Raw genomic sequence first — 10,220 nt, 5'->3', positions numbered from 1 at the left:
GAGCCTCTCTTTGCCCTTGATGAGCCTAGAAAGTTGCTACTCCAGCATCCTCTATAGGAGTAGTAATGGTTTTCCTACTAGTGTCTTGTTTGTAGTTAAATGCTCCACTGTAGCTAGCTAGCTCATTCTACGTGCTAATGAGCTATATGTGCATAAGTATTACCACGTGTGCCACTATCTTGTATGAAATTAGTAATGGTGTCTGACCAGTAACAAGCTATATGTGCTTATAGAAATGACTTGATTCATGTTGTTTTATTTCTGCAAGCATGTATGTAGCCATGCTATTAGATCATCTACAATCGCAGCCCACGTATCTTGCCCAAACGTCTGAGTGGCCTGCGCGGTAACTGCATGGACATCGAATTTCCACCAAACTTGTCCGCGCACATCCAACCCAAACATGTGGGCTGACCATCACCTCCTATACACAATCCAAATGCGAGGAGGATACAGGGACATCCGGACGCTCCAGCACGCGTCCGCTACATCGGAATGACGGGCGGGGCCAAGACCCATCTATCCGATGGGCGCCTCCTCTTCTTTAGATGAGGATGTAAGGACGCATTCATGACATCGCTCCACCGTCGCCGTCCTGCTGCCATCCTGGAGCGCCGGGTAGAGATCCAAGAACAGATGTGTGCCATGGAGGAGCTCCTCATAGCGTGCATTGTGGCCTGCCTTCCTCCGGGGCTGGAAAGTTCAGATGAGCATCCGCTGAAGCAGGAGAAGGTGGAGATGCTGGACAAGATGGAATAGGTGGAGGAGGAGGAGGAGCCACCGTCAGATGAGGAGTAGGAGGAACCCGTGCCGGAGCAGGCCTGATTTGGCATAGAGTACACACTGGCTGAGTTGCTTGCCCAAGACGAGGACGAGGTAGAGCAACAGGCTGTTGGCGCAGCCCTAGCTAGCTCTCTCTCACAGCTGGAATGAGGTAGAAGAAAGAAGAACGATAAGGACACAGCAGGATTTTGCCCGGCGCACGTACACCGCCGGCCGCACGAACGGCCCGTTGTTTCTTTTCCTGAGCACGAACTCAGCTGCTACAGCGATACACAGAGACCTTCGTGGTTTATACGTGCGCTCGTACGCACTCGTCCACGTCCCCCGCGCCCCATGCCGTACCTGGCTCGCGCTCCCGTCGCACCCGTACGTGGATGACGCGGCCACCAACGGCCTAGACGCGGTTAGTCCTCCGGCTCCATCGCCAGCAGTCCAACGCACGCACACTCCCTCGGTCATACACACGACCCGGCTGCTACCCGGCCACTACCTAGTCCAACTACACACACGCACTAACTACCTGCTAACTACGTGCATGAAGTAGCTAATCTGGCCGGTGCACCCGCGCGCCGACACGCCCTGGCCGCAACCGCAGCTTATTCGTCTAACATTCACCCCCTAAGCCGTGGCCTAGAGGAGTCTGCCTTCTTCGACTCCGACGACATGGGCCAGCAGCGCGCGCTCCGACGCCGGCTCCCTCCACAGCTTGGGGCAGTCCCTCTTGAAGTGGCCGCGCTCGCCGCACTTATAGCAGCGCCCGCGCCGGTTCCCGCCACTGCTCGATGCCACGCTCTTGTCGTCGTCGTCGTCCCGAGCACCGCCGTCTCGACGCTCCCGCTGCCCACTGCGCCGCCGTCATGAGGAGCTGCTCACCCCCGCGCTTGTCCACGGCGCCGAACTCGCTCGTCGAATGCCATCGTCGTCACGTCGTGAAACTGCTCGATGCCGGCGACGACGGGGAAGAGGCGATCCGGCACCGTATCCAGCAACTTCTTGACAAGTGATTCGTCGCCCAGCATCTCCCCGAGGTTGGCGTACCTCGCCGCCATCGCCTCGAGCCTCCCGCCATACACGTCGAGCTTCTCGCCGTCCGCCATCTTCAGGCGGTCAAATTCGCCGCGCAGCGTCGCCAGCCTTGCCGCGCGCACCCGATCGGCGCCGACGAACCTCACCTTCAGGGAGTCCCATACCTCCCTGGCAGTGAGCTTCGTCGACACCTGCAGCAGCACATCCACCGGCAACGCTCCGAGGAGCAACGCGCGTGCCGTCTTGTCCTTCCGCGTGTTCACCGCCGTGTCGCCTGGCGCCACCGCCTCCCACACGGTGTGCACATCGAGGAACGCCTGCGCCTTGATTGCCCACACTGTGTAGTTGTCCACGGTGAGCATCGGCATCGCCATCGTCGCCGATCCGCCCGCGCCTCCGCCATGTGGGACGAGCGCCATGGTCGCCGATGATCGCCCGAACTGAAGCTCTGTATACCAATTGTTGGGGCAGCCCTAGCTAGCTCTCTCTCGCAGCTGGACGGAGATAGAACAAAGAAGAACGAGAAGGACACAGCAGGATTTTGCCCGCGCACGTACGCCGCCGGCTGCACGAACAGCCCCCTGTTTCTTTCCTGAGCACGAACTCAGCTGCAGCAGCGATACACAGAGACCTTCGTGGTTTATACGCGCGCTCGTACGCACTCGCTCACGTCCCCCGCGCCCCATGCCGTACCTGACTCGCGCTCCCGTCGCGCCCGTACGCAGACGACGCGGCCACCAACGGCCTGGACGCGGTCAGTCCTCCGGCTCCATCGCCAGCAGTCCAAGGCACGCACACTCCCTCGGTCATACACACGACCCGGCTGCTACACCGGCCACTACCTAGTCCAACTACACACACGCACTAACTACCTGCTAACTACGTGCATGCACTAGCTAATCTGGCCGGTGCACCCGCGCGCCGACGCGCCCTGGCCGCAGCCGCGGCTTATTCGTCTAACACAGGCCAACCTCGAGTCCATCAGATTCGGGGAGAAGGTGGCAGCGAACCGTTGCTTCAGCCACGAGGCTGACGTGAAGTGCAAGCAGCTCTTGGACGCGTCCGTGGATGTTCGGGGGATCACTTTTACTAGCTCCTCTTGTACATGCTCTTAGAGTAGTTTGAATTTTTAGGACCATAGCTTCTTTATTTATGGTCGGACATATATCATTGGTACAAGTGACTAACTACAATAGTGTGATGGCCTTCTTCAGTCGTCCAAGGGAGATAAGGAATGGGTTTCCTACATTGTGTGACTGCAGTTGGTGCACTAGCCTCCCCATGCATTGAGAAGTGTCCGTCACTACTCATAGTGGCTAAAATAGGTTGGATTAGGGACTGCAAAATCTTATCGGAAAACCAAAATATTTCTACAAATGTCTTCCATTGTCAAAATTTCCCTATTGCGGACATTCATAACGATGCAGCTTCCGCTAATGGAGGACTGACTAATAATCTTTTTAGGATTAAAGGTATGTACTCATTTATCCAATAAGTACAAATTAATTAAATAATTATGCAAAATATAACAGTCTAATTAAATAAATTCCTCAACAACCACCACCAAGTATCACATATACTACAAGAGTACATATTAATTTTCAAATAACGTTGCACCCAACATAAAAAAAACATATTTTTGGCACTATAAATAATCCTGAATGTCTCAATGCACTCTACATGAAATTACACAAAACCATGTGGAAGTTTTGTAGAAGTTGGGGCTGTTCGGCCGCCCGTCGATAAACTCGAACCTGCACATTTCATGTAAAATAGTATGAACATAGAAGTATTATATAATTGCAGAACACGTCCATTCAAACTAGTCAGAAACCTTTAATATGAAATTTATGATTTGTTTTAATAAATATTGGCTTTTTCTCAATGTTGTTGTATTAATATAAGTATAAAATCTAGCCATGAGCAACAAATATTCTTTACAGATAATAGCATCTAATAGATACATATCAAGATAACAACCTCTACACTGAGAAGGTGTGTAATGTTTAGTGATCATGCAACTAGGAATCATCATGAACTATAAGTGATTGTTGACTTGTTGCATTTTTTCATGAAATTCTTCTCAAAATAACTACTAGCATACATGACTGTGAAGCTAGTTTCAAATACTAAACAACACTACAAGTAGTAACCTCTCAAAATTAGAGAAACCTATGTGGTATTGAAGTAGGATTACTTAAAGTTGGCGCTGTCATCCTTTGTCTTTTGGTGGCCCGTCTATTATCTGCAGACATTGTAGCTAGATAAATTTTTTTATCTTGCTATCAATCCAAATAATAAAAGGAAATTGTGATGCAAAAAATACCAATGAATAATGCATATGTGCAAGTAGACTCGGGAAGATGTTTTCACACTAATATATTAAGTATCTTGATGTATGCATTTGTATGTGAAATCATTGCAAAAATATTGCTAGCACAGAAGATTTCAAGGGTGTCAAAGTATTGAACACCACTAACATGTTACATCCTCCATGAGTTATACACTGTTTGTTGACCAGAAGTATTTCTTGAACTTGTGGCTAGCATGATTGTTCATCTAGACGGGATGATATACGGATATTATTTGAAATTAAGTAATTAATATTACTGTAAAACTATGTACCTGATCATGTGAAGGGTTCCCATGTAACATTTGTATAAAAATAATTCTTTGTCATGTCACGAGATAACCTAAAATAATGTCATTTCATATATTAATATATTAACTTGGGTTGAGTAATTGGACTACTGATTATTTATGTTGAGATCATGTAGATGCCTATTTCCATCCATGATATGGATTATAGTTTCAGTCTAAGTTTGAGTATTCCGCACAATAATTGTAGACAAATATATTCAAATGCGTCGGTCAGATTACACATACCATGATTGTCCATGGAAGTATCAGCTGACCTCTGTCCAAAAAAAGAATACCATGCGAAATTTACACTTGTAAATATATACGAAAAATACATAATCGTACATATGTTTGTACAATTACTATATGTTTTGAAGTCAAGTAATTAAGTACCTTCTTGATAAGCACCCCCTTCACAGTTCTTCTTGATAGGAACTCAAGAACGTTGGGTTTGGAGGAGAATCTGTGACTATATTCCTTGTGAATGTAGTACTGAAATGAGCAAAAAACATATAGTTAATTTTACATATACTATACGATTCAACGTGTAACATTGCATCGAGAATACAAAAGGTGAAAGCTACTATTGTAATAAAATAATAAGTTGTTATTTATTAATAAAAAAGAGGGAAAATGTTGTGGTGAGAGCAGACAATCGAGAATTCTATACTAAAAGTTCCTTATGGGTTGCATGTTCATATGAATTATGGTTAAAGGCTATAACAAGTGAGCATCCAAAAGTGTGTGGACAGATCAAACTCACACTGCTTGAATTCTGGGTTAAATGCTATGACGAATTCAATTGTATAGTTAAACGACAAAGAATAACATGTAGTTCATGCATTATTTTGATATTATGTTTTTTAAATTACGGCATCAGATTGTATAACGTCAGATGATAAGTCGAATAAATGTAAATTAGTTTAACCAGTCAGTACAAAAGAGAATTTTATAATAACATGATATCGATGAGCCCTATGTTTTGTTTCACATATGTGCATGGTTGTGCAAAACGAAATACAAACTAGTGCAGAAACAAATGCAGAATATTATTCTGACACAAAAGATCAAAAATCTATAAGATAACTGAAGCAGAACACATGGTTCTTAATCTAACTAATTTATCATTCGGTTTATATGTTCATTGTGCAAACACTCCATATCCTATGAGATGATTAGCACACAACAAAAATTATCAGTGGAAAGAGCGCAGCAGAACATGAGTACACTAACCTTGTCATACTGCTTCCCATCTTTTCGAAATTGTTTAACAGCTGTCCATATCCCTGCTCCTGAATCTATAACCTTCAGCCACTCAGGGAGAGGTATACCTACGCAGTCTCCTGGTTGTGCCACTGGTAAAGATTCTGTGCTTACAACAGCCCTCCCAACAGATCTCGATTCCTTCCATCCAACAGCAGGTAATACAGTAGCAGAATCTCCTTCCAGGTCGTCATCCTGGGCTTGGCTACCACCGTATGCGATCCCCATAAAATCATCGCTGATAGTTCTTTCACTATCAACTGAATCTGCTTATTTGTCATAAGGTACCTCCGTTTTTTTCTCTGTGGTTTTGTCAGCAGGAATTGGTGATGTTTTCCCCATACCTCCTTTTCGATCTTGCCCAAGTTACAAAACAGGTTAGTAAGATGAGGAAGCAGAAATGGGATGAGGAGAATATATTCAAGGAAGGAAGATGAAAGCAAACCTGGTTTCGGTAGTGTAGAAGGGAACTTTTAGTATAAAGATTGAAAGAAAGATTCGTTATCACATATGCCATTTTATTTCCCAACTTTTCATCCAAATCATATGAACATTCTCATGCCATATGTGATAGTATATACATATCCGAGTCACCTATCATGGAAAGAACACGATGCCTTCACACTTGAAATTCTATGAACATTTTTTGAGGCACCCGACCTTTTTCAAAATGTCATGAACATTAATTTTTGAATACATATCAACATTTTTTACAAGTTTCCCGGACATTATCTTTTTCACAGCAAGACTATTTTTAAAATATGCAATGAACACTTTAAAAAATAAATAAAGTAATTTTGAAATATGTATATTTCTCGGAATACAATCAAAAGAAGAAAAAAATGAACTAATGAATCCGTCCACTACAGCGTCGCACAAGGCGAGACTGATGCTCCTCTGTCTAAGGGCGAGACATAGACCCACCCACCCTAATTTTTCTCCAACCTACCCGCTACCGATATTTGTATTCTACCTATCCCCGCTCGACCTATATCGATCCAGAGTCCGCTCATTCTCCTCCTCCGACTCCTTCTTACTTTGATCCTTCTTCTTCTCCGTTGGCTCTTCCACCCCCTCACTCCCAGGGTGCCAGCGCCTCACTCTCGCCTTGCACCCACATCCATGGGGTGGCTGGGTTCACTGTCGATGTGAAAAGTAATCGATCATTGTGGGACTTGATACATAACGACGCTACGTGTCCGACAAACATGTGGTCGGCCATGTGTTGGATGATCATGTGCAGACTAGCCGCGTTAGAGGTGGATGGATGGCACACCCTGCGTGACTTGGTTGAGGCTGGCTGGGTAGGAGAGAATCGAGAGGGTGGTCGAGAGAGTCGATGGAGTTAAGTACTGATGAGTGTTTTTTTATATTTTTGCGGGCGAGTAAGTAATGATGTGTTTTTCCCTAAGATAGTAGGTGATTACGGGCATCACCAAAGCGGGCCTGTCGGTGTCAAAACCGGCGGATCTCGGGTAGGGGGTCCCGAATTGTGCGTCTAAGGCGGATGGTAACAGGAGGCGGGGGACACAATGTTTACCCAGGTTCGGGCCCTCTCGATGGAGGTAATACCCTACTTCCTGCTTGATTGATCTTGATGATATGAGTATTACAAGAGTTGATCTACCACGAGATCGTAGAGGCTAAACCCTAGAAGCTAGCCTATGATTATGATTGTTGTTGTCCTATGGACTAAACCCTCCGGTTTATATAGACACCGGAGGGGGCTAGGGTTACAGATTCGGTTACAAGGGAGGAGATCTACATATCCGAATTGCCAAGCTTGCCTTCCACGCCAAGGAGAGTCCCATCCGGACACGGGACGAAGTCTTCAATCTTGTATCTTCATAGTCCAACAGTCCGGACAAAGGATATAGTCCGGCTGTCCGAGGACCCCCTAATCCAGGACTCCCTCAGTAACCCCTGAACCAGGCTTCAATGACGATAAGTCCGGCGCGCAGATTGTCTTCGGCATTACAAGGCGGGTTCTTCCTCTGAATACTCAATAGAAGATTTTGAACACAAGGATAGTGTCCCGCTCTGCAAAACAAATTCCACATACATCCGTAGAGAGTACAATATTTCCACAAATCTAATCTGCTGACAAATTTCATAGCATGACACCACGCCACGGCCCGGTTGTTATTCGAACCTTTTTCTCAACCAGCTACTGCACATATTGCGAGGCGGCTTTCTTGGCACGTCTTGCCGAAGCAGAGATCGTGTCCCCTTATCACGGGATTCTCATCAATACGGGTGTGGTTTACCCAACCGCGCCATTAATCACGGCGCTTGGAGAATAAGCGAGTTTACCAGGCAAGTGGGGAGGCGCAGGATCTCTGCTGCCTTTATAAGGGGATAAGAACTCCCTTTCGCACCCACACTTTCTCCTTCCCGATTCATTCCCTTTCGCTCGAGCTCCAGCGCCCAAGCGTTCGTCTTCTCCACCCACAAAGGCCCTCCGAAAATGTCCGGATCCGGAGTAGGAGGCAAGTGGATGGCCTCTACCGTCCGGGAGAAGGATATCAAAAAGCTTCGGGAGGCCGGATATCTGGCCAAGAAAATCAGCCACCGACTCCCGACGGCGGGACAGATCGTCCCTACTCCGGAACCCCACGAGAGGGTTGTATTCCTTCCTCATTTTGTCCGTGGGCTAGGGTTTCCCCTCCACCCGTTTGTTTGCGGCATCATGTATTATTACGGGATTGATTTTCATGATCTATCTCCCAATTCCTTCCTCAACATCTCGACATTCATTGTCGTGTGCGAGGCTTTCCTCCGCATCTCGCCACACTTTGGCCTATGGCTGAAGATCTTTAATGTGAAACCCAAGGTGGTGAGCGGCGAGCACGCCGAGCGCGGGGGCGCTATGGTGAGCAAGATGCCCAACGTCACATGGCCAACAGGTACTTTTAAGGATTCTGTCAAAGAGTGGCAACAGCAGTGGTTTTACATCACTGAGCCACGCGGCACGGGATGGGTCGCTGCTCCCGAGTTCCGATCCGGAGCCCCACTGCGGCTTACGTCCTGGCTCAAGAAGGGTCAGAACTGGTCTTCATCCGACGAACTGTCGGTGCTCCAGACGCGCGTTAAGGATATGGAGGGTAAGAACATCAAACTTGTTAATGTAGTCCAGGTGATGTTAGTTCACCTGATCCTGCCTTGTCAACACCGAACTTGCAATTTATGGGAATTCAATCCGGCCAAGCCCCAGACCCTGCGGGAGCTCTTTGGCTCCTCGCACAAAGACATCTGGAAGGTGCTTTTCAAGTCCGGTAAATCATGGCCGGATTCGGCCGAGGACCGCGGGTACCAACTGTCCGCCCTGCAAGCTCGGTAAGTCTTTACACGTTTTATCCGCATAACCCAAAGGAAATGCTTAGTGTGTTTTCCTCAACTCCCCTAGGGTTGGACGAAGGAGGCGGAGCGGATCCACTGTCCGGCCCCGCTGCCCGAAGAACCGGCCGTCCCACTTCTGACGAAGATGCTGGTCCCGGCGCCTTACAAGGTGCCGAAGAAGACGGCCGAGAAGGAGGCCAAAAAGATCCGGGGCGGCCTTCGTCGCCGCGGCACTTCGGACACAATATCCGAAGGCTCCAACACCCGTTCCGCCTCCGAAGAGGACGAGGGGGAGGAGGAAGACGAATCCCCCGCGGGGGGAAGAAAGAAAAGGGCGGCCTCCGCACACTTGGAGGCCGAGTCGCCTAAAAGGGGAAAAGTTCCTCTTCCAGAAGAGTCCACTGCCGCCACCGACAGTGGCCCGGCGTGGGATCCCAGGGCCCAGCCCCTGGTGAACTCGTGAGTATATAAAGTCCGAATATGTTTATGCGTCCAGACTCATCATGGCATAGTATTTTAACCTGAGCCATCCTTTTTGTAGTCCGGCGAGGCTTCGCGCCGAACGATCCTCATCAGAGGATTTGCTGAGCTCGGATGCTATGGAGAGCGGGACGCCCCCGAAGGCCCCTTCCCCCAAACATGTGGATGACACCGAGGCTTTGTCCCAGAAGGACGCCGGCCAAGGTTGGGAGGAAGAGATTGTGAAAGCGGCGCCTGGAGGTCAAACTTCAGGGGTCGGTGACATGGGGGAGAAGATTCCCATGGGCGTCGTCGGCAGGAGCCATCTTGAATTCGGCTCCCAGCCGGACGCAAATCCGGAGGCCAAAGCGGCTCCAGAATCAAGCAGGCGGCCTTCCTCGGCTGGAGGGGGCGTGCCTGTTCCACCGGCAATCTCCGTCCAACCAGAGGTGCCGGATGCTTTATTGGCGGCGCTGAAGAGCGCCTCCATCGTCGATGAACATCGTGCCCTTATGGGTGCGGTAATTGAGAAGATTCAGTCTGCTGAGAGTGAACTAAGTGAAGCCTGTATCAACCTTATAAGAGGCTTTGAGGTATATTTTTGAGGTTTCGAAGAATGTCATAGTATGGATAGTAGCCCCTGATACACTGTTCGGTGAAAGAACCGGACAGAGGATCAAATTTATTTCGCAGGAACACTCATTTGATGA

This window comes from Triticum aestivum, chromosome 7D (assembly GCF_018294505.1).
Source record: "Triticum aestivum cultivar Chinese Spring chromosome 7D, IWGSC CS RefSeq v2.1, whole genome shotgun sequence".
Classification (NCBI taxonomy): Eukaryota; Viridiplantae; Streptophyta; class Magnoliopsida; order Poales; family Poaceae; genus Triticum; species Triticum aestivum.
This window is presented reverse-complemented; position numbering follows the sequence as displayed.